At 43.6% G+C, this 22,145-nt stretch overlaps 1 long non-coding RNA gene across 1 annotated transcript; it reads right to left on the bottom strand.

Annotated features, from left to right (window-relative positions):
* Positions 1-18,541: 18,541 nt before the first annotated feature.
* Positions 18,542-20,788, bottom strand: LOC133493847 (uncharacterized). Its single transcript, XR_009793198.1, has 4 exons — positions 20,391-20,788; positions 20,237-20,295; positions 19,577-19,671; positions 18,542-19,224 (listed from the first exon to the last, which is right to left on the bottom strand). It is a non-coding gene; the product is annotated as an uncharacterized LOC133493847 (long non-coding RNA).
* Between the last annotated feature and the right edge of the window lie 1,357 nt (positions 20,789-22,145).

Here is a 22,145-nt window from a genome sequence, read left to right as displayed (position 1 = left end):
TTTACCCAGGTCTGTGCCTACTCTATTATTCAAATATTTATGTTTCTAGAATTGGTATGGGTGGCACAGTGGATCAGCTGGAAAGTGCTGGGCTCACAGTTCTGAGGTCCCGGGTTAAATCCCGGACCCGATTGTGTGGAGTTTGCATGTTCTCCCGTGCTTGCGTGGGTTTTCCCTGTGCACTCCTGTTTCCTCCCACATCCCCAAAAAACATGCAACATTAAATGGACACTCTAAATTGCCCCGAGGTGATTGTAAGTGTGACTCTTGAGGTTTGCTGGTCCTGTTGTACGTCTCAAGGGATGCGACAGTATGATTCTTCCGGTATGACCTCTCTGATGTTCCAAATGTCAGCCATATGGACACAAAACAGCAGTGGGGAAAGGGAGACAGAGTTGTCCAAAATGTGGAAGAGAAATGCTGCCATTCCAGATGGGATAGGCTCCAGCACTCCTGTCACCCTTGCGTGGATAAGCAGCTTAGAAAATGGATGGAAATGATGTTTGTGACCATAAATCATAGCAGAATCTAAAAAAATATCAATCACTAAAAATTGTAAACAAAGAGAAAAGAGAGTCACCACCAACACATCCAGGAGGAAGAAGTCATCAGGTCTTCAGGAGGAAATCGAAGACTCATCTTTATTTTCATGATTATGCAAGCATGTACATAACATTTGTTGTCTGCATTTTACTCATCACAGTGAACAGACACTCTCGTTAGTGGAACACTGTTTGGTTCCAATTGGAAAGGGGTGTGGGTGTGGGGGGCGTTCTTCCCAATCACGCCCTTCCAGGTCTTTCATTCCCCAAGTGGTCATTCAAATCACCCAGCAGAATGATGGAGTCACCAGAGGGAGCGCTCTCCAGCACTCACTCTAGGAAATCCAAAAAGGGTGGGTACTTTGAACTGCTGTTTGGTGGATAAGCAGAGGGGAGCCCCGGTGACCCACGTCTGGGCAACGGAAACCGAGATCCAACATTGGCACTCCTCATAGGGGTTTTGGAGTTGTACTTTTTTGGGTCCCTCACCTAGTACATTTTTGCTTTGGGTAACTGGTCAAGGAGGGAGTAACGGCTTATAATATAATTATATTATAATATTTAATCTGAATGTAAATACGGTATGGTGAATTGATCTTTCAATCTCTATCTAGATTGCTCCTGCTTTTGGCACGTATCCTGTTATAAAAGGATGAATAAGGCAGATGGTAAACTGCCTTTGGTGAGTGAATTTGAGCTATTTTTTGGTAAAATTATTTACTGCCTACAGGTCTCAATGTGGTTATTGTTTGGTAATTTCTATTTTATTAGGTTGCAGAGGAATCCTGCTCAAGTGAGGATTCATCAGATGAATATGTTCCACTGCCTGACAGTAGTTCAGACAGTTCATTCCTTGAAACTGTTCCAAAAACGAAGACATTTAAAGGCTCGGAAGAAATCCCCTTAAATGACTCGCTAAAAACTACATCTGCCCAGAGTATAGAAGACGTTAATATGACTTTTGAAGAGGCCAATCAAGTACAATGGGTTGAAGTTCCCAATAGCAGTACTGAAGATAAATCTGTTCAAGATGAGACAGGAGGAGGGTAAGTTGAAAGCTTGCCTTTGTCAAGCATAGCTTCTTGTGGAAATAAGAAAAATTACTGCTTCATTTGTGGAAAACCAGAGTCAAAATTTGCCAATCACTTGAAAACTCATGAGAAGACAAATGTAGATGTTGCTCAAGTTTTTTGCACTCCCCGAACACTCTAAAGAATGTAAAAAAAATGTTGGAAAAACTCTGGAACAAAGGGAATTATGAGCACAACAAAGAGGTTCTAGAGAGTGGGAGTGGATTGCTAAAAATGAAACGCAAAGCCAAGAAAAACTATGATTCAAAAGATTATGTGCACTGTATGTATTGCCAGGGCATGTTTCTTAGGAAGGAGCTGTGGAGACATGTTCGAAAATGTACCAAACAATCCCCGGAAGCGAGTGCTCGTCCTGGAAGAAGCAAGGTCTTGTCTTTGGCTGTAATGTCTGAGTCAGTTTCTCAAAATATATCCCAAGGCATTCGGAAGCTGTTATCAGTTACGAATGATGATGACATCTCTGCTGGTGTGCGAAGAGACTATTCTATTCTTCAGCTTGCACAATCGCTTTTCAATAAACATGGTCACGATCACACCAAATTTGAATAAATGGGTAAGTACAGAAGGGCTAACACTGCTAAAAAATTTCCTTCGTTGGGATTCACGGTCTCAGGTTTTAAGCAATCCTATGCAGTATTAGTAGTGAAATATTGCAATCATAGGAATAGCCCTAAATTGGAGCTAAATATATCAATAGTTGGGTTGCTTATCTAGTTACTTCACTAAAAAAAAAGTATGACACTAAGAATTACAAGAATGTTTGCATAAAATGTTAATACTGGACAAATGTCACTCCTCTTGTCTATTTGTGTGATGGCTTGGTTCTTGCTCAGTTGGTTAGAAAGTATAGAACGAATAATAGCAGCACAGTTTATTAATAGACACTATATTGCATTATTCTAAATTTTTCATACCAGAAAATTTGAAAATTATTGAATAGTGGTAAGTGTTGGTTGGCTGACTGAGCAATTCATAGCGCATATCCAGCACGATCCAGTGGTTGTAGGTCCAGATAGATATAGGTGAAACTGAAGATTGACTTCTCTTTGCTTAAACGAAAGATGAGTGAAAGACAGTGAAATGTGGTTTGAAGCCAAGTTGGGTCAGCATCGTGCCATTGCTTTTGATGTGTATGTAATTTACACAGTCTGTTTTAATGGCCTGTTTTGCTATTACCAAGTCTGAATCAGCATTAAAGTACATATGCAGGCATGAACATTTCACGGAAACGATCGCTCCGTTACCATGTCGTTAACCAGCCTGAGAAAATACGGAACTGAAAGTCCGTTTCCCAGATCTCAGGGCTTACTTTTAATAAAATTCGCCCATGTGTGGAATGTAAAACAAGTTCTCAATGACATACAACAATCTGTATAAAACGAACCTACATAAACCCCTTTATTTTTAATGATTAAAACGCCCAGCTTTGTCAGTGTGGCTTACAAATAGCACCGGTTTCCGCTTCTGCGCTACGCATGCGCAAGGCCGAGTTATTCATACCCGGGTCACTCAAACGCTAGTCAAACATGTCGGTTGCTAAGCGTAAAAGACAAAATGCCATGCCTGCTAAGACTTTATTCTGAAGTACATGTAAAAACCGGTTCCCATGAGCATTATCAATCGGAACCGAAAAATCGTTTCCCACCGTTTCTCAGGACAAAAATCAACGGAACCGAAAGATCGGTTACCATACTTGCTGAAATCCTCATGCCTGATATGGCACATCATCAAGATTGAGCTATGCTGTACATTCAACAGAAATGCAGACAGCCTGTCAACCTGTTGAGAAACCACGAGGCACTACACATGGTATGACACCCTATCTCATCCCACTAGCATGCTTTTTTTTTTCCATTTACTCCATGTTGACCAATCAATACAGAATTTTAACTTTCTCAACTGTTTTTCTTCTCAGATTCCGATGACTATGGACTCGAAGCAACTTCCAGAAGTATGCTATTTTTGAAGTCACAAAACACACCTACATTAAACTCTCATACACATCTTGCAGGAACAGAGAGAGGCCAGGAAAGGGCCACATATGGTATGACACTATTTCCAAGCCTTTAAGCATGCTGATTTATGATTCACTGCATGTTGGCACATCAATGACACTGACAATTGTCTTTTTTTTTTACTTATTATATTCCATTCAGATTCTGATGACTCTGCAATAGAAGGAACTTCCAAAGGTAAGATTAGGTATACTAGGAAATAGATGCTTTTTGGCGTGTGAGTTCTGTGTTTCTCATTGTTGATTGCAAAGAGTCCTGTCCACACACAACTTGAAATGCTCAAATTACTTAAATCTCTGATAATGGTCAGATAACGCAACCAAGTAGAAAGCATTATCTTGAGTTTTTAAAGCTCCATTTCGTTTATTATGGTGGTGCAGGTTGTCATCTGATGACATGACTTTAAAGTATTTTTAATGATTAGCTAGTAGTGTAACGAACAGGTGAAGGGTAAGACCCAAATTCAGGGAAGCCACGGCTTGGACGTGGTTTGAGGAAGGATTGTTGCCAGGCAGAACGTCATATAGAGGAAGGCAGTCAATAAGATGAAGGCACAAAAACATGAAGCAAAAGACGAGGTCCAGAAACATGAATACGGGGTCAGATTACTTGAAAGCAAAACATGGAACATGGCTATCGTGGCACATGATTGCAGCGACGTGATAACGAGACAAAGTAAAACACGTGTGGTCCGTGAACACATGCAGAACAACCTGGCCACAAGTGGCCTGAAAAACAAGGCTTAACTAGATGACATGATAAATGTGCAATGAGGCTGCCAGGAAGCGGCACTCCATGAGGTGCGCACCCGGGGCCATGGATACATCTGACCAAAACTGATGGCACCACTGAGGCGAGCACGAGCCTGTGAAGACCCACGCCCCCGAGAGTACCACCCGAACGCAAGATGCGGATCCCAGATGCAACAAAAACACCACAGGGCAGGCGGAAGGGGGGCCATAGGAGGACGCAGACACACTTCTGGGTCAGTTTGGTGGACGTCGACGCCACCCAAAGCGCTGTGCTTGGCCAAGCTGTTGATGAGTTTGGCCAGGGCGCCAAGCACCATAGTCCAAGCGAGGCTGCTCAGGTGGACTTCCATGAGAATGACCCCATCGACGAAGCAAGATCCAGTAGTCCGGAACAGACGAATGCTGATGATCTATCGCTGCCACAGTAGTGGAAAGATGCCGCCGCAGTCGAAGCGTCTCCAATGGCTGCCCAGAGCAAGGTACTTAGATGAGCAGTTCAGGAGGTCGGCTAGGGCACCAAGCATCAGAGCCCACTCAGGTGGATGTCTATGAGAATAATCCCAGAGCGCAAGCGAGATCCAGTAACCAGGAACAGATGAATAATGGTGGTTGAGGGCCGCCCCAGGAGCGTGAAGACTCTGCCGCAGTTAAAGCTCCACTAGGGCAGGAGCCAGATGCGGTGGATGCAAAGCCCGCACCACCTGAGCAGGAGGCAGACACTGAGCGCACCATCAGGGCAGTAGATGGATGCAGGCCGTGTGCCAGTGCAGGCGTGGAAGACTGCGACGAGTCAGATGCCTCAAGAACATGAGCATGCATGGAAGGTGGCAATGAAAGGTCAGTAAATCTCAACCCTCTGAACAATTTCACGAGATCCGTCATCACATGATAAAGCTTGGAAGGCGGAAGCACATCACGCACTGCTGTGGCCTGAGCACATTTAGACGGCTGACACGGGTCACCATGAGTGGGCTTGGAAGGCAGACGAGGATCGAGCGCCATGACAAATGGAGGCGGCTTGGAAGGTAGACCCAGATTGAGTGCCGCCAGAACTGGAGACGGTTTGGAAAGTGGACCAAGATCGAGCGCCGCCATCACAGGTGCTGGATGGGAGCGCTGGTGCGGAACGAGTGCCACTGGAGCAAGAGCCGGCTTGGAAGGCAGATGCGGGTCACCCATTGCTATGACACGAGCACGTAGTGGCTGCCTGGGACCCGGTTTGGAAGGCAGATGTGGGTCAAGCATTGGTGTGACATGAGCATATAGCGGCTGCCTGGGAGCTGGCTTGGAAGGCAGATGTGGGTCACGCATTGCTGTGACATGAGCATATAACAGCTGCCCAGGAGCCGGCATGGGTGAATGAGGTCACTGCCAGGGGGTCAGCATGATGGCATGAGGCCGCTGCAAGGGAGCCGGCACGGGGACATGAGTCCATTGAGTTGTGGGAGTGGAAAGGACATAAGGACTCAGTGCATAGGGACATGGGAAGGAGAACCAACGGATTCAGGAAGAACTGGATGAGGTGGCTCGGGAGCTGGGTTGCCTTTGTGAGACTTAGGAGCCGAGTGTGTGGATGAAAACTGGGCTCTACTGGGGCACCTCCACTGGCCACCATGCAGAGGACCCGAATAGATGACCAACCGGGTGCTCTGGAACAGGTCGGAAGTAAACGACTTTGGCTATGAGTCATGGGAGCCAGTGAATGGGAGACATGACCAAAAAAAAAAAAAAATAATAATAATCTAGAGCTGGCTAACGTAATTAGGGAACGGGTCAAAAAAATTATCATCTGGGTCAAAATAGGAATTGGGAAGAATTATCAAATCTGGGACAATGAATCATACTAAATGATGACAAAGAAAATGAGCTTGTTTTGGCCAAATTCTGTCGCACATCTTCAGTACATTGAACTTTGCAACTTTGTCTGTAGGGACAGACACAGCCTGGCAAGTAAAGGAACCTGCTGGGGCCACACATGGTATGGTCCTCTATTCCACCACACAAGCATTTATTTTGGGTGCAAACACTGCTACTGATTGTTGTATAACTTTAAATAATTCACAGATGATCCTGGAGATGAAGAAACATCAGCTACTGTGGGTCGAAGACAAAGAAGAGGAGGAAACCGGATCCAGCGTCAGAAGAAAAAAAGGAATGCACAGAGCCTACAACTGAGTGTAGGGACTTTGAATGTTGGGACTATGACAGGAAAAGCTCAGGAGTTGGTTGACATGATGATTAGGAGAAAGGTTGATATTCTGTGCATCCAAGAGAGCAGGTGGAAAGGTAGTAAGGCTAGAAGTTTGGGAGCAGGGTTTAAATTATTCTACCACGGCGTAGATGGGAAGAGAAATGGAGTAGGGGTTATTTTAAAGGAAGAGCTGGCTAAGAATGTCTTGGAGGTTAAAAGAGTATCAGATCGAGTGATGAGACTAAAATTTGAAATTGAGGGTGTTATGTATAATGTAGTTAGCGGCTATGCACCACAGGTAGGATGTGACCTAGAGTTGAAAGAGAAATTCTGGAAGGAACTAGATGAAGTAGTTCTGAGCATCCCAGACAGCGAGAGAGTTGTGATTGGTGCAGATTGTAATGGACATATTGGTAAAGGAAACAGGGGCGATGAAGAAGTGATGGGTAAGTACGGCATCCATGAAAGGAACTTTGAAGGGCAGATGGTGGTGGACTTTGCAAAAAGGATGGAGATGGCTGTAGTGAACACTTATTTCCAGAAGAGGGAGGAACATATAGTGACCTACAAGAGCGGAGGTAGAACCACGCAGGTAGATTATATTTTGTGCAGAAGATGTAATCTGAAGGAGGTTACTGACTGTAAAGTAGTGGTAGGGGAGAGTGTAGCTCGACAGCATAGGATGGTAGTATGTAGGATGATTCTGGTGGTGGGTAGGAAGATTAAGAAGACAAAGGTAGAGCAGAGAACCATGTGGTGGAAGCTGAGAAAGGAAGAATGTTGTGCGGCCTTCCGGAAAGAGGTGAGACAGGCTCTCGATGGACAACCGAAGCTCCCGGAAGACTGGACGACGACAGCCAAGGTGATCAGAGAGACAGGCAGGAGAGTACTTGGTGTGTCATCTGGTAGGAAAGGGGAGAAGGAGACTTGGTGGTGGAACCCCATAATACAGGGAGTCATACAAGGAAAGAGATTAGCGAAGAAGAAGTGGGATACTGAGAGGACTAAGGAGAGGCGAAAGGAGTACATCGAGATGTGACGTAGGGCAAAGGTAGAGGTGGCAAAGGCTAAACAAGAGGCATATGAAGACATGTACACCAGGTTGGACACGAAAGAAGGAGAAAAGGATCTCTACAGGTTGGCCAGACAGAGGGATAGAGATGGGAAGGATGTGCAGAAGGTTAGGGTGATTAAGGATAGAGATGGAAATGTGTTGACTGGTGCCGGTAGTGTGCTAAATAGATGGAAAGAATACTTTGAGAAGTTGATGAATGAAGAAAATGAGAGAGAAGGAAGAGTTGAAGAGACAAGAGTGAAGGGCCAGGAAGTGGAAATGATTACTAAGGGGGAAGTCAGAAAGGCATTACAAAGGATGAAAAATGGGAAGGCAGTTGGTCCTGATGACATACCGGTAGAGGTATGGAAGCAATTTGGAGAGATGGCTGTGGAGTTTTTGACCAACTTATTCAACAGAATACTAGCGGGCGAAAAGATGCCTGAAGAATAGAGGAAAAGTGTTCTAGTTCCCATTTTTAAGAACAAAGGGGATGTTCAGAGCTGTGGGAACTATAGAGGAATAAAGTTGATGAGCCACACAATGAAGTTATGGGAAAGAGTAGTGGAGGCTAGACTCAGGACAGAAGTAAGTATCTGCGAGCAACAGTATGGTTTCATGCCTAGAAAGAGTACCACAGATGCATTATTTGCCTTGAGGATGCTCGTGGAAAAGTACAGAGAAGGTCAGACGGAGCTACATTGTGTCTTTGTGGATCTAGAGAAAGCCTATGACAGAGTACCAAGAGAGGAACTGTGGTACTGCATGCGTAAGTCTGGTGTGGCAGAGAAGTATGTTAAAATAGTACAGGACATGTATGATGGCAGCAGAACAATGGTGAGGTGTGCCTTAGGTGTGACAGAGGAATTTAAGGTAGAGGTGGGACTGCATCAGGGATCAGCTCTGAGCCCCTTCCTGTTTGCAGTGGTAATGGATAGGCTGACAGATGAGGTTAGACTGGAATCCCCTTGGACCATGATGTTCGCAGATGATATTGTCATATGCAGTGAAAGCAGGGAGCATGCAGAGGAACAATTGGAAAGATGGAGACATGCACTGCAAAGGAGAGGAATGAAGATTAGCCGAAGTAAAACAGAATATGTGCGTGAATGAGAAAAGTAGAGGGGGAAGAGTAAGGCTACAGGGAGAAGAGATAGCGAGGGTGGACGACTTCAAATACTTGGGGTCAACAATACAGAGCAATGGAGAGTGTGGTCAGGAAGTGAAGAAACGGGACCAAGCAGGTTGGAACAGCTGGCGAAAGGTGTCTGGTGTGTTATGTGACAGAAGAGTCTCTGCTAGGATGAAGGGCAAAGTTTACAAAACAGTGGTGAGGCCGGCCATGATGTACGGATTAGAGACAGTGGCACTGAAGAAACAACAGGAAGCTGAACTGGAGGTGGCAGAAATGAAGATGTTGAGGTTCTCGCTCGGAGTGACCAGGTTGGATAGGATTAGAAATGAGCTCATTAGAGGGACAGCCAAAGCTGGATGTTTTGGAGACAAGATTCGAGAGAGCAGACTTCGATGGTTTGGACATGTTCAGAGGCGAGAGAGTGAGTATATTGGTGGAAGGGTGCTGAGGATGGAGCTGCCAGGCAAAGGAGTGAGAGGAAGACCAAAGAGAAGGTTAATGGATGTGGTGAGGGAAGACATGAGGGCAGTTGGGGTTAGAGAGGAAGATGCAGGAGATAGGCTAAGATGGCAAAAGATAACACGCTATGGCGACCCCTAACGGGACAAGCCGAAAGGAAAAGAAGAAGAAGAAGAAGGAAAATTTAATATATTGGATGTCCAGGTTACATCAATTTAGAAACTGCCCACCCTAGTTTTTCCAGCAATACACTTAAGTGAGGAGTTAGGGCGAGATAAACAGATATCAAAGATGGGTAAATGACAAATACACATTCAGGTAGATCTTATTTTCAGTTAGATGTCGGGTCAAATAATTCTCATTTACACATGCATTACCATTTTATTATGCAATGAAGAATGTATTTTTGGGCTTGTTATGATTTCAAATGTATTGCTTTTATTCACCTTTACAGAGAACAACAAGGGAAACAAGGCCAGAAGGAAATGTAAACCACAAGGACATGGCAAGTCACACAAACAGAATACCACTTATCTATCCCGTAAAAAGGGTGGGGTGCATTTAAAATGGGACTTCGAATTTTGAAATCACCCTGAAATTTGACAATATCTTCTGCTTGATTCAGCACTCAACTGGGAATTATTAAAGCAGCTATTTTAAACAAAGCAAATACCGTACTAGAATTACAGTGAAGAAAATAAGTATTTGAACACCCTCCTATATTGCAAGTTCTCCCACTTAGAAATCATGGAGGGGTCTGAAATTTGTATTGTAGGTGCATGTACACTGTGAGAGAGGTAATCTAAAAAGAAAAATCCAGAAATCACAATTTATGATTTTTTTTAACGATTTGTGTGATACTGTACAGGGTTCATACTCAGTCTGACCAAAAAAATTTAAGGGCTTTTTAGGGGCATTCTTAGGGGCTGACACGAAAAATTTAGGGCTGACACGGAAAAAAATTAGGGCTGACACGAAAAATTTAGGGCCATCGTGGGAAATCAAGAGTAAGGAAAAAAGACTCGCCCAATGTGTGCCATCAACCGTTCTTGGTTCATCAAATGTTCCAGTACCTCAGTACCTGTGACAGTGATCACCTGTCGCCCTTGTGGTAGTTCTCATTGATATGACCATTGTCAACGTCTTCACATAACAGTATACAGAAAAACTGATTCTAACTACAATTGACCCCTCCGAAGAAATTGCGCTATCCACGTCACTGACCAATCAGAGGCCAGAGATCTGCATAATCTCAGACTCAAATCTCAGACGACGCTGGACCAGTATAACTTCTGTTGGCGTTTTATCGCGTATTTGGGTTCTTTAACAATAGATATGGTTAAGAGGTGTAGTCACGGACTTTATAATAGTGACGACAGGTATCCTGAAAGGCTAGTTGGTGGAGTTCAATTCGTACCCTTTCCAAAACCAAAGACCCAGTACAAAAAACGTCTTTGATGGATCAAACTTTGTAGAAGACCGCATCATCAACTGAATCCATCTAAAATCAACCGGAAAAGAAGACCGAGTACGAAAAATGTCTTTGATGGATAAAACTTTGAGGAAGACCGCATGATCAACCGGAACAGATATGCTTGCATAACATAACTACGTGTGAATGATTGACACACTTGATCTGTGTTGAGCGATATTTTGCAATGATCTGACTGCACAAACGTGTCGCTTTGTTCACAGCTACGTGGCTAGGGTAAACCGAACTGTGTTAGCACGAAGGTATGCCCTATATTTGATTTTCAATACATGTCTCATATAAATGAATTAGCAGTTCTTCGCTTGCATAATATAGCTATGTGTGAATGATTGACACACTTGATCTGTGTTGAGCGATATTTTGCGATGATCTGACTGCACAAACGTGTCCCTTTGTTCGCGGCTAATGTGCTAAGCGAAACCGGACTAGCAGTCCTAAAAGCCTTCGACGTGCACCGAGACACCAAGACTGAAGGAAGGATGTTTGAGGACACTAAAGTAGTGATTGTCGTACTCGGTCGGGACTTACGTAGGTTCGGCACTAATTCAAGAATAATTATTGAGGGGAGCGCGTGACGTTACACAAAGAAAATGAGAGAAACAGCTCGTAAATCAAGCCTCGCCTCTTCTTTTCCTTCATACGGCGGTTCACAAACGGCTATACAGATACATATACAGATTCTGCACCCAAGTGTGATATGTAACACGAAAATAGGAAACTGTCAATGACGAATTCGTCTTTGGGTTATAATATATTATATTATGTGGCTTCTCGGTCTTCCTCTGACTCTGGAAAGATCTCGAGCTAATATCAATGGTTTCTCCGTCGATATGCATGTAAATACCATTGAAATACCCCTCGCTGAAATACTTGAAGCCCTGTTGTCTGCTTTTCAACGATATCACTGTTAGCTAAGAATGCGAGTGAGAAATCAGCCGGTAAATCGGACAGTTTTGCTCTATTCTTTTCTTGATGCGCCGCCCTTTTTGCTAATTGTTTGTCTGACATAGGCGCACGTGGCGTGACGTCACTTCAGGAGGTGTGGTTGAGTGCCCTGTACGGAGGGGTCAATTGCAACTATATACACAAATGTCTTCTACTGATGTCTGTCTCAGCACCCCGACTTTAGCTCCTTGACCCTAGCCAGTGCCTCCTCTATTTGTTGCTGCAGAGGTGCCAAAGTGGCTCTCTTGTCCTTTGCTCTGCCTCTGAGTGCATTGGCCTCGGTGATAAACCTCAGATTCCTCTTTTCTTCTGCCTCCTCACACAGCCTGTCAGCCTTCTCAATAAGCGTAGATATGTCAGTCTCTATTCTGGCTTTTTTGGCTTTGAGGCAGTAGCGATGAAAAGTGGGCAGCGATGCCAAATGTAGGTACGAAGTCTTGCTTTCTCCACAGTGGTAGTTTTTAGCAATGTCACTGTCTGGGAACATGACTGCAAACACTTTTGAATTATTTTCACAAGATTTGTAACTGTAATGGCTGCAGATCACTTTTAAAGTCTACACGATCTCTGCCTTTAACGAGTCCGTCTTCATGTATAGAACTACGTTCTTAAAGCCTGACTTCTGGCTGGTTGAAGTCGATGGCTGAACAACTGTAGGTGCGCAGTAGGGATCGCAACAAATAACCGGTTATAACCGGTTTTCGTTTTTTGTTTTTTTTTTTTTAACCGAAACCGTAATCGGACTTTCGAAATCGGTTAAAATTTCATTTCTTCCGGTTCCGGTACTCCACATTGCGGTATTTTTTCAACATCATTTCCACTTTTTTCAAGTTTCGCTGTTAGATTAAAGTTGGACTCAAAAGAACATTCAGTTAAATCAAAGAAACATCAAACATGACATCGAGGAAACGCTCCAAAGTATGGGAGTAAACTTGTTTTATTGGCAGACATCAAAACACTACTCTGCCAAATCAGGGTGTCTCCTGTTTTTCCGGTGCGACTCCAGCACTTTGACGCCCATCTTTTCAAGCTGGTAACTCTGCTTGCACAGATGGCAGTAAAACATGTGCCGTTCTTTTGGATCTCGACGAACCCAGTTCCCAAACTCCTTACTTTCAACCCAAGCTTCTTGAAAAATGCACTTCCCCGTGATACAAGTTGGATCGATGAAAGAACTACTCTACGTCGTAACGAAGACGAAGTGAAATGCCTACTCAGGGAAACAAACAATGGAATATCGACAAGATGGCGACTAGTTGTCAACACGGTGACTTCCGTTGACAATTTCCGGCTGATTTGGACGCCAGACGGATCGCTATTTTTTTAAAAAGATTAATTTATTTTTTAGGGAGAATTTTGGCGGTAGAGGTCCTCCCTTTGATTTTTTTTTAATTTGAGGCCTTTTTAGGGGCTTGACCAGTTTTCGCGGATTTCAAGGACTTTTAGGAACCCCTAAATGCACCTTCGAAACTTAGGGGTTTTTAGGGACTTTTAGGGTTGCGAGCGAACCCTGGATACAGCTGCAAATAAGAATTTGAACACCTGTCTATCAGCTCGAATTCTGACCCTCAAAAACCTGTTAGTCTGCCTTTAAAATGCATGCCATACAATCAGTAAGACTCAAACTTGTGACATGGCCAAGACCAAAGAGCTGTACAAAGACACTGGAGACAAAATTGTACAACTCCACACGGCTGAAAAGGGCTACGGAGAAATTGCCAAGCAGCTTGGTGAAAAAAGGTCCACTGTTTGAGCAATCATTAGAAAATGGAAGAAGCTAAACATGATGGTTAATCTCAATCGGAGTGGAGCCCCATGGAAGATATCACCCCGTGGGGTCTCAATGATCCTGAGAAAGGTGAGGAATCAGCCCAGGACTTCATGACAGGACTTGGTCAATGACCTGAAAAGAGCTGGGACCACCGTTTCCAAGGTGACTGTTGGTTATACATTAAGACGTCATTTGTTTGAAATCATGCATGGCACGGAAGGTTCCTCTGCTTAAACCAGTACATGTGAAGGCCCGTCTTAAATTTGCCAATGACCATTTGGATGATACATAGGAGTCATGGGAGAAGGTTTTGTGGTCAGATGAGACCAAAGTGGATGTTTTTCGTCATAATCCCACTAACCATGTTTGGAGGAAGACAAATGAAGCGTTCCATCCCAAGAACATCACATCTACTGTGAAGCATGGGATTGGGAGGACGACAGGATAACTGCACTGTATTAAGGAGAGGATGACCGTGGCCATATATTGTGAGATTTTGGGGAACAACCTCTTTCCCTCACTCAGAGCAATGAAGATGGGTCGTGGCTGGGTCTTTCAACATAAAAATGACCCGAAGCACACAGCCAGGAAATCCAAGGAGTGGCTCCATAAGAAGCATATGAATGTTCTGGAGTGGCCTAGCCAGTCTCCAGACCTAAACCCAAGAGAAAATCTTTGGAGGGAGCTGAAACCCTGTGTTTCTCAGCAACATCTCAGAAACCTGTTTGATCTAGAGAAGATCTGTGTGGAGGAGTGGGTCAAAATCACTCCTGCAGTGTGTAGAAACCTGGTGAACAACTACAGGAAACGTTTGACCTCTGGAATTGCAAACAAAGGCTACTGTACCAAATATTAACATCAGTTTTCTCAGGTGTTCAAACACGTATTTGCACCTGTATCACACAAATAAATCGTTAAAAAAAAATCATGCATTGTGATTTCTGGATTTTTCCTTTTAGATGATCTCTCTCACAGTTGACCGGCACCTACAATACAAATTTCAGACTCTTCCATGATTTCTAAGTGGGAGAACTTGCAAAATAGCAGGGTGTTCAAATACTTATTTTCTTCACTGTAATTCTAGTACGGTATTTGCTTTGTTTAAAATACCTGCTTTAATAATTCCCAGTTGAGTGCTGAATCATGCGGAAGATATTCTCAAATTTAAGGGTGATTTCAAAGTTCCAAATCTCATTTTAAATGTGAAAAAAATCAATTGTTTTATTTGTATAGGTATTAACTCTGCTTTCTCTAAAATTTATTTACAGATCTGCGGCGAAAACAAAAGCAACCTTGGTCTCCTGCTAAAGTTGCTGCTGTCATGAGACATTTTAAAGAGTTGATTAATCACGGCAAATTAGCAACAAAATTACAATCTGTTCAGTGTCAGACTGCTGAGCATCCAATATTAGAAAAATCGCACAACACAAGATATCAGAGACTTTGTTCGAAATCGTGGCAGTTCTTTAAAAAAAGAAAAAAACTGAACAGCCACTTTGATAGGAGGTTCAAGAGTTCCTGAACCTTTCAAGTTTTTACACGTTATAGTGTTCAAAGCATTAAATTAAAAATTATCTGTGTTTAATGACACGTCTACATCTTTTTTTCTACTATCAATTTTAGAGCTGTTACTTAATGTAGGTATCCCGTGCAAATAATAGTATTGTTTTAGTCACATGCCTGTATCAGCCAAGTGTCGTCCTCAAGGATCATGTGTGGCTTTGCATTTCAGAGGATTGTTTTCTAAAACAGTTTATCCTCATAGAAGTTGAGTCTTTTAATTTACAATGTATTTTTATTGTAGGTGAAAAGCCAAGTCACATGAAGTCATGTTAAGACTCCTGTCATTTGAGTGACATGTTTGTGTGTTGGAAAACAAGTGTCCCTATAATCCTGTCGGACCTTACAACTTCGACTTATTTTTGTCATGGGTGTGCCTTATGGAGCTCATTATCTATGTCCTCAGAACTAAGCATTTTGTTAGGTGTTCATATATTTGTTTGTGTTGCGTGTATTGAGCCGGATTCTTAAAGTAGAATTCAAAACTTTTTGATCAATACCACATCTTTGTAGGACTAACGGAAAGGGGTGTCCCTCTAATACACCATAATGCAGGTCACGAGCTGAATGTTCTTATTATGCACATCGGCAAGTATGTGTATGTGTGTGTGGGGGGGGGGGGCACGCATCACTGCGATCGCCATAAATAGGCCAGCTTGCTAGAACGTGCCTTTATGTGCTTGTGCTCGACGTATTGGCCACACCTGAATCAAGCGACGTGGTGGGTGATAGTCAAACGGTTTTTCTTTTTTTTGGGAGGGGGGGGTACGTCGTCACACTGCCTCACGATCGACGCAATGAGAACCCCTGGTGTCATTGGATTTCCCTTGACATGACTCATGATGTTGACTTTTGATGTAAACGCGCTCACAGCACGTGAAACTGCTCTGAACATGCGTGTTCGGCCGAACTTCCTTACATGCTCAGTAGGGTTAACTTGAATTTCCTGTTTCAGGGTGAATACCGGTTGTTTTGGAGAAGGCTTGTTGAGTTAACATTTATGAAATAAACGCGTAAATTAATGCCAGGATTACACAAAATAAGCGATGTCTTGAGAGAATGCGAGAGGAGGGGCGTTACTGTTACTCGTGTTAGTGCCTCAACAAGGCTACGCTCGTGAAAACTAAACAACAAACTCAAACGCATGTTCGTTCAACGTTGTCAACTCATATCCGGATTAATTTTAGGAAAATTTTCCTCAATTTTCCGGAGGAATTTGTGAAAACTTGAAAACCTGGAATTCCGTGAAAATCCGGAGGACTTTCATCACTGATGGAACAACTGTTTTTCGGGAACCCGCTTACACCCTTCGATAAGCACTTTAGGGCCAGCCTCGAGACCAATGGTCTCGCTTTCAACAGCCTAACACACGAGAGGGGCGTCATGGGACTGGGGAACAACGACACTGCCAGTGTTGACAACAGCTTGCCCCCTCTCGAGCTGTGGAAAAAAAAAAGTATTTACAGAACCGGATTAACCCCAGCAGTCACACAGCATTTGTCAGGTATGGACTCATGAACTTGGTCTAATTGCGTGGACAGTTCTTCACCTGTTTGGAGATGCATTAAGTCCAGTCAAACCTTAGGACCACGCGGCTTGAGGTTGACCAGGCTCTGCGCCAGGTATTTTGTGACAGAGGTCTTGTAAAATTTCCACAGATTTACAAGACCTCTTGCCACGTTTACAACACACAGACATCCAAAACAACCGCTCGGTGGCGTGTTCGTGACTTGCGGATTGATGCACCACCGACAGGCACTGCAGCATTAAGCAGATAGCCAGAAGTGTTTTAAGTGCGAGCTCGCCTCAGCACAACTGTTTTTCACGAACCCGCTTACGCCCTTTGATAAGCACTTCAGGGCCAGGCTCGAAACCAACAGTATTGCCTTCTACAGCCCAACACACGAGAGGGGCGTCATGGGACTGGGCAACCACGATGGCACCAGTGTTGACAACGGCTCCTCTCCTCTCAAGCTATGGAAAAAATGAAGTATTTACAGAAGCGGAGTTTGGACACTTTGTCAGGTAGTGAATGTTGAGCTGGCTGTAAAAGCGACAGCATTCATCAATCTTCTCCGAGGTGAACTCCACAAAATAACCAGAGAGCCCACCTGGGGAGAACGCAGATGAACACCACCTGGACGCCTTAGAACTCACGACATTTGAGACCCTCTGCTCAGATTTTACAACAAAGGACAGTCTTCCACAACCCAAAACATTAGGCAAAGACATCCAACTCGCCAAAAAATGCTGGCAGGGACATTAACGGCTGCTTACTGAAGGATTTACAGCAGCAGTAATGAACCCCATGACTCGCCAATCCTATGTGCCTCTTTTGGTGCTTGCATACAGGTCGTGGAGCTCTCATAACATACTGTACATGTGATTTCTGCCGTGCAGGCTATGCTAATGACGTAGAGAAAGTTTGTCTTAGTTTGGGTTGTCGTAGTTCAGTGTGCCTGTTGATGTCCACAGGTGCATGGTCGAACACCAATCGTATTGGAACAAGTATTTTGGAAATGCTTGAGACAAAGGTCGCTCAAAGAGAAAAATATGACTAGGAACGAAGTTTTCTACAAGAACGGACAGCCTTTGTGGAGATGGAGGGTTCTGCTGTGTGTCTAAAATCATAAATGTAAAGTATCCCAAAGCATTGATCCTCAGATGCTAACCTACATTTAGTACGATTAGTCTTCATGACAAACTCATTCTGATGGCCAAGGCATAATCGGTTGAGCCAGATGCACAAGGGGAGGGGACACCGCCTCGAGAAACCTCACAGTAATACTCTGCCAAAGTTTTAGTACAATTAGTCTTCGTTGTGTGTAATCGAGGAAAACAACCAATCCAAGACAGCATGTTCAGATTATTGACCTAAAGATAAACCAATGCGTCCCTAAGAAAACAGGGCCCCATCAACCGAAAGTGCAGTAATATGTTGGCTCTCCGTGTGTGGGGCAACGCTCATATGCACGGATCGCAGAAAGCTAGTGGTCAACCCAATGACCAAGACGACGCCCATGTAAGAGACGTCATCTTGAGACTCGACCAAGATGATGCCTGTTACGTAGCTGTCATCTTGCCACGAGACGAAGATGACCAGTCCTACATAGCTGTCCTCACACTGGGGGAGTCGCATAAGCAAATACTAACCTATCACAATTCTAGAGTTAATACATACAAACCAGCACAAACCCTGATGGACGCACGCATTTATCAGACAAAAAAATCCACACAGCTGCTGTGACTGCATGAATAGCCTGATGGTAAAATTCCACCAGGGTGTGATTAGATCATCTATGCTATAACAGATGACCATAAACAACACCAGTGGCAACAGCAGCAACAGCTGTGCTCCCTCAACAGTGGTCCTTGTGGATAGACATTAACTGTCCAAATTACACCACCCAAAGCACTGGTGTCAAAAGTCACAGCCCAGGGCCAGATCAGGCTGCAGCCTGCTTTTATGAGGCCGACGGAGGGAAATGTGTATTAACTTCCACGATTTTTGTTAAAAATCTGTCCCGTAATTTTCAAATTGTCATCATTAATCATAACGTTTCGCTATTACAATCATCCACCAAATGTGGCCCGTGACAAAAAAATAAAATATAAAAAGTTTTATACCACTGACCTACACTGACAAAATATATGCAGGTAATTAGTTCCTGTCAATGCTACGAAACAGGAGGGTGCAAGGAAGGTTGTCCTGTTGTTAACAGTAGTGGTCCTCATAACGTCAGTGAACATTTCAGTCACAGGCCAGCCTGTTGTATTCTCTGCAGAGAATAGATTCTTTGACCACAACTACCTGAAAAGAAAAATTATTTGATACCAGAGAGAAACCACTTCAAAAACAATACAGAAAAGCAAACAAAGTCTGACCATCTGTCCTCTCCGTTTGGCACTTGGAATAGTTGTAGTACTGACAAACCAGTAGGCTCAAAAAATATAAAGGTTCAAATAAAAATAATACAAGTGTGGACATGCGCTTCATTCAACTTTTCCTTCAAAATGGCTTCTCACTTCGATCCCAGCACTTTACTCTTCTACTGCCGTGCCACAGCTCAAAAAGCTGCGCCAAAGACCTCTCCAGTGTTAGTCAAGGTGATCGTGCCCTAGTACTTTCTTGTGGTTCTCAGTAATGCAGCAGAGTGCTCCGGGTGGCAATGAAGGTGATGGGGTCTTGGTGTGGATCTCCCAGGCATTGCATTTTACTGAAAAATGTACCCCCCCCACCAAAAAGAAATTACCATTTACATTGTATTCATGTTTGTGTATTTCGAAGCAAAACAATTCTTATTTATGCAGTTTTTACCACTATCCATGAATTGCTTTGCATATTTTTCTAATTTATTGGACCTTGCAGTCAATGCACAGCTCTAGTTATTGCCCTTTTCGCAACCAATAACCGCTGGTTGCCTTTATTTCTTTTTACTGTGTTGCCAAAGGAATCTTTATAATTGAGTGATAACTCACACAAGCACACTTGAGAAAAAAAGAGCAAATGGAAATTAATTCATTCACAACTTGTGCGAAAAATGTGCTGCCTTCAACATGGCTTCTCACGTTTAGTGTGCCCCTTTACTCTTCCTCTTACTCTTCCTGGCAACATCTTCGATCCTCTGACAGTCATTGAATCTTCCAGTGAAATATCCCAGAAACTGTATAAAGACAAAAATCAAAATATTGTATTTACATTGTTTTCACGTGTATTTACCAGCAAAACAACTCTTATTTGAACAGTTAAGAGTATACCTGAATTCCTTTTACCATTTTTCTAATTCATTGGACATTGCAGTCATTGCACCTCTCATGACTTTCTGGCACCGCGGTGGTGAGCCACCCTTGTCGAATAATGTCCAGCAATGCAACAAGCCGGCATTTTGGCTAACATCAAAGAACAACGAGCTACCTTCCCGGAGGTAAAACTAATAGAAACAAAAGGAGTCCACTTGAGGGCGGTCCTGCCATGTATGTCACTTCCTGCTTCTACTCGGAAAAACAAATCCCTCGAGAATATTTTCATGGAGGGAGTTATAAAAAGCTGTGTACCTCAAAATCATATTTTGTGGTGGAAAAAGCGGATGGGTTCATGTCGGCTGCCGTTTTTTCCATTAATATACTAAAAAATCATCCATTTCATGACAGTGGCACTTAAACAAGGGGTGATAAGCACACTTGAGTTAAAATTAAGAGCAACTAAATTTACAACCATTGGAAACTTACAGGTGTCCAGTACATTTACCATTTGTAATTGGTGTCGTCACATGGACAATTCAGGGTTCCTAAAAAGAAAAAAATGAGTGCAATGAGTTGAAATCCCAGCCATCCTTGTGCGAACATGTGCTCATCTTTTTCTTCTAGATGGCTCCTCACTTACAGGCGAATGTCGACGTCACGATTGCTGAAACGTTATTACACAACCGCACACATTGACGGATGTCGGTTTAGGGTTCGCCCCCACCCAAGATGGCGAACCATGCAGGTTTAAAAAAAAAAAGCCAGAATGACTGTGCGATGGCGGACGCAGACTTCGCATCAGCCCTCAGCCAAGATGGCGGACCAAGCAGGTTTAAAATACTAAACTAAAAAAAAAAAAAATGGCGGACGTCGTTTTCGCACCCATTAATAGTGGACATGCTCGTCCAAACCCAAGATGGCGTGTGTCAACAGCGCACCGCCCTCAGCCAAGACGCCGGACCATTCAGGTTTGAAAAAAAAATCATGGCGGACGTCGTTTTCGCACTGGTCATAAACAATAATGGCGACCCATGCTCGCCCAAACCCAAAATGGTGGACGTCGACTTCGCATTTGCCCTCAGCCTAGATGGCGGCCCAGGATGGTTTAAAAAAAAAAAAACATAGCGGACGTCGTTTTCGCACTCGTCATAAACAGTAATGGCGGACAACGCTCGTCCAAACCCAAGATGGCGGACGTCGACTTTGCATCCGCCCTCAGCCAAGTTGGCGGACCACGCAGGTAAAATAAATAAATAAACGGCGGACGTCGTTCTCACGTTCATCAACCAACAACGTGGACCATGTGGTCCAAACCCATGATAGCGGACGTCGATTTCGTATTAGACAACACGAAATACAACAACAATCGGTTTTGTACACGACCACAGCGTAAATCTCAGACATCGATTTCATATTGACTACAAATTAGGAAAATTGTTGTTGTTTTCGTTATGTGTGTGTGACAATTATTTTGTATATATTGTATATATATATTTCAAGCACACTTTGGAAATAAGCAACAATATCCAAAAACATGATTCATTCGTAACGTACTTGTGCTGTGCCCTGGCCATTTTCACTTGGAAGTGTAATCGCACTTCAAATCGATGTCACCCAGGTATGGAGATGTTGCCACTTCGCCGTCTGCTTAAAAATTATACACTAATAATTGTACACTCATAATTGACCCCTCCGTACAGGGCACTTAACCACGCCAGCTGAAGTGACGTCACGCCACGTGCGCTTACGTCAGACAAACAATTAGCAAAAAGGGCGGCGCAGCAAGAAAAGAACAGAGCGAAACTGTCCGATTTACCGGCTGATTTCTCACTCGCATTCTTAGCTAACAGTGAAATATCGTTGAAAAGCAGACAGCAGGGCTTCAACTATTTCAGCGAGGGGTATTTCAATGATATTTACATGCATATCGACGGAGAAACCATTGATATTAGCGCGAGATCTTTCCAGAGTCAGAGGAAGACAGAGAAGACACATAATATAATATATTATAACCCAAAGACGAATTCGTCATTGACAGTTTCCTATTTTCGTGTTACATATCATACTTGTGTGCAGAATCTGTATATGTATCTGAATAGCCGTTTGTGAACCGCCATATGAAGGAAAAGAAGAAAGCGAGGCTTGATTTACGAGTTGTTTCTCTCGTTTTCTTTGTGTAACGTCACGCGCTCCCCTCAATAATTATTCTTGAATTAGTGCCGAACCTACGTAAATCAGGACCGAGTACGACAATCACTACTTTAGTGTCCTCAAACATCCTTCCTTCAGTCTTGGTGTCTCGGTGCACGTCGAAGGCTTTTAGAACTTGCTAGTCCGGTTTAGCTTAGCTCGCTAGCCGCCAACAAGGAGACACGTTTGTGCAGTCAGATCGCTC

The sequence above is a fragment of the Syngnathoides biaculeatus genome, chromosome 20 (assembly GCF_019802595.1).
Source record: "Syngnathoides biaculeatus isolate LvHL_M chromosome 20, ASM1980259v1, whole genome shotgun sequence".
NCBI lineage: Eukaryota > Metazoa > Chordata > Actinopteri > Syngnathiformes > Syngnathidae > Syngnathoides > Syngnathoides biaculeatus.
This window is presented reverse-complemented; position numbering and strand designations above follow the sequence as displayed.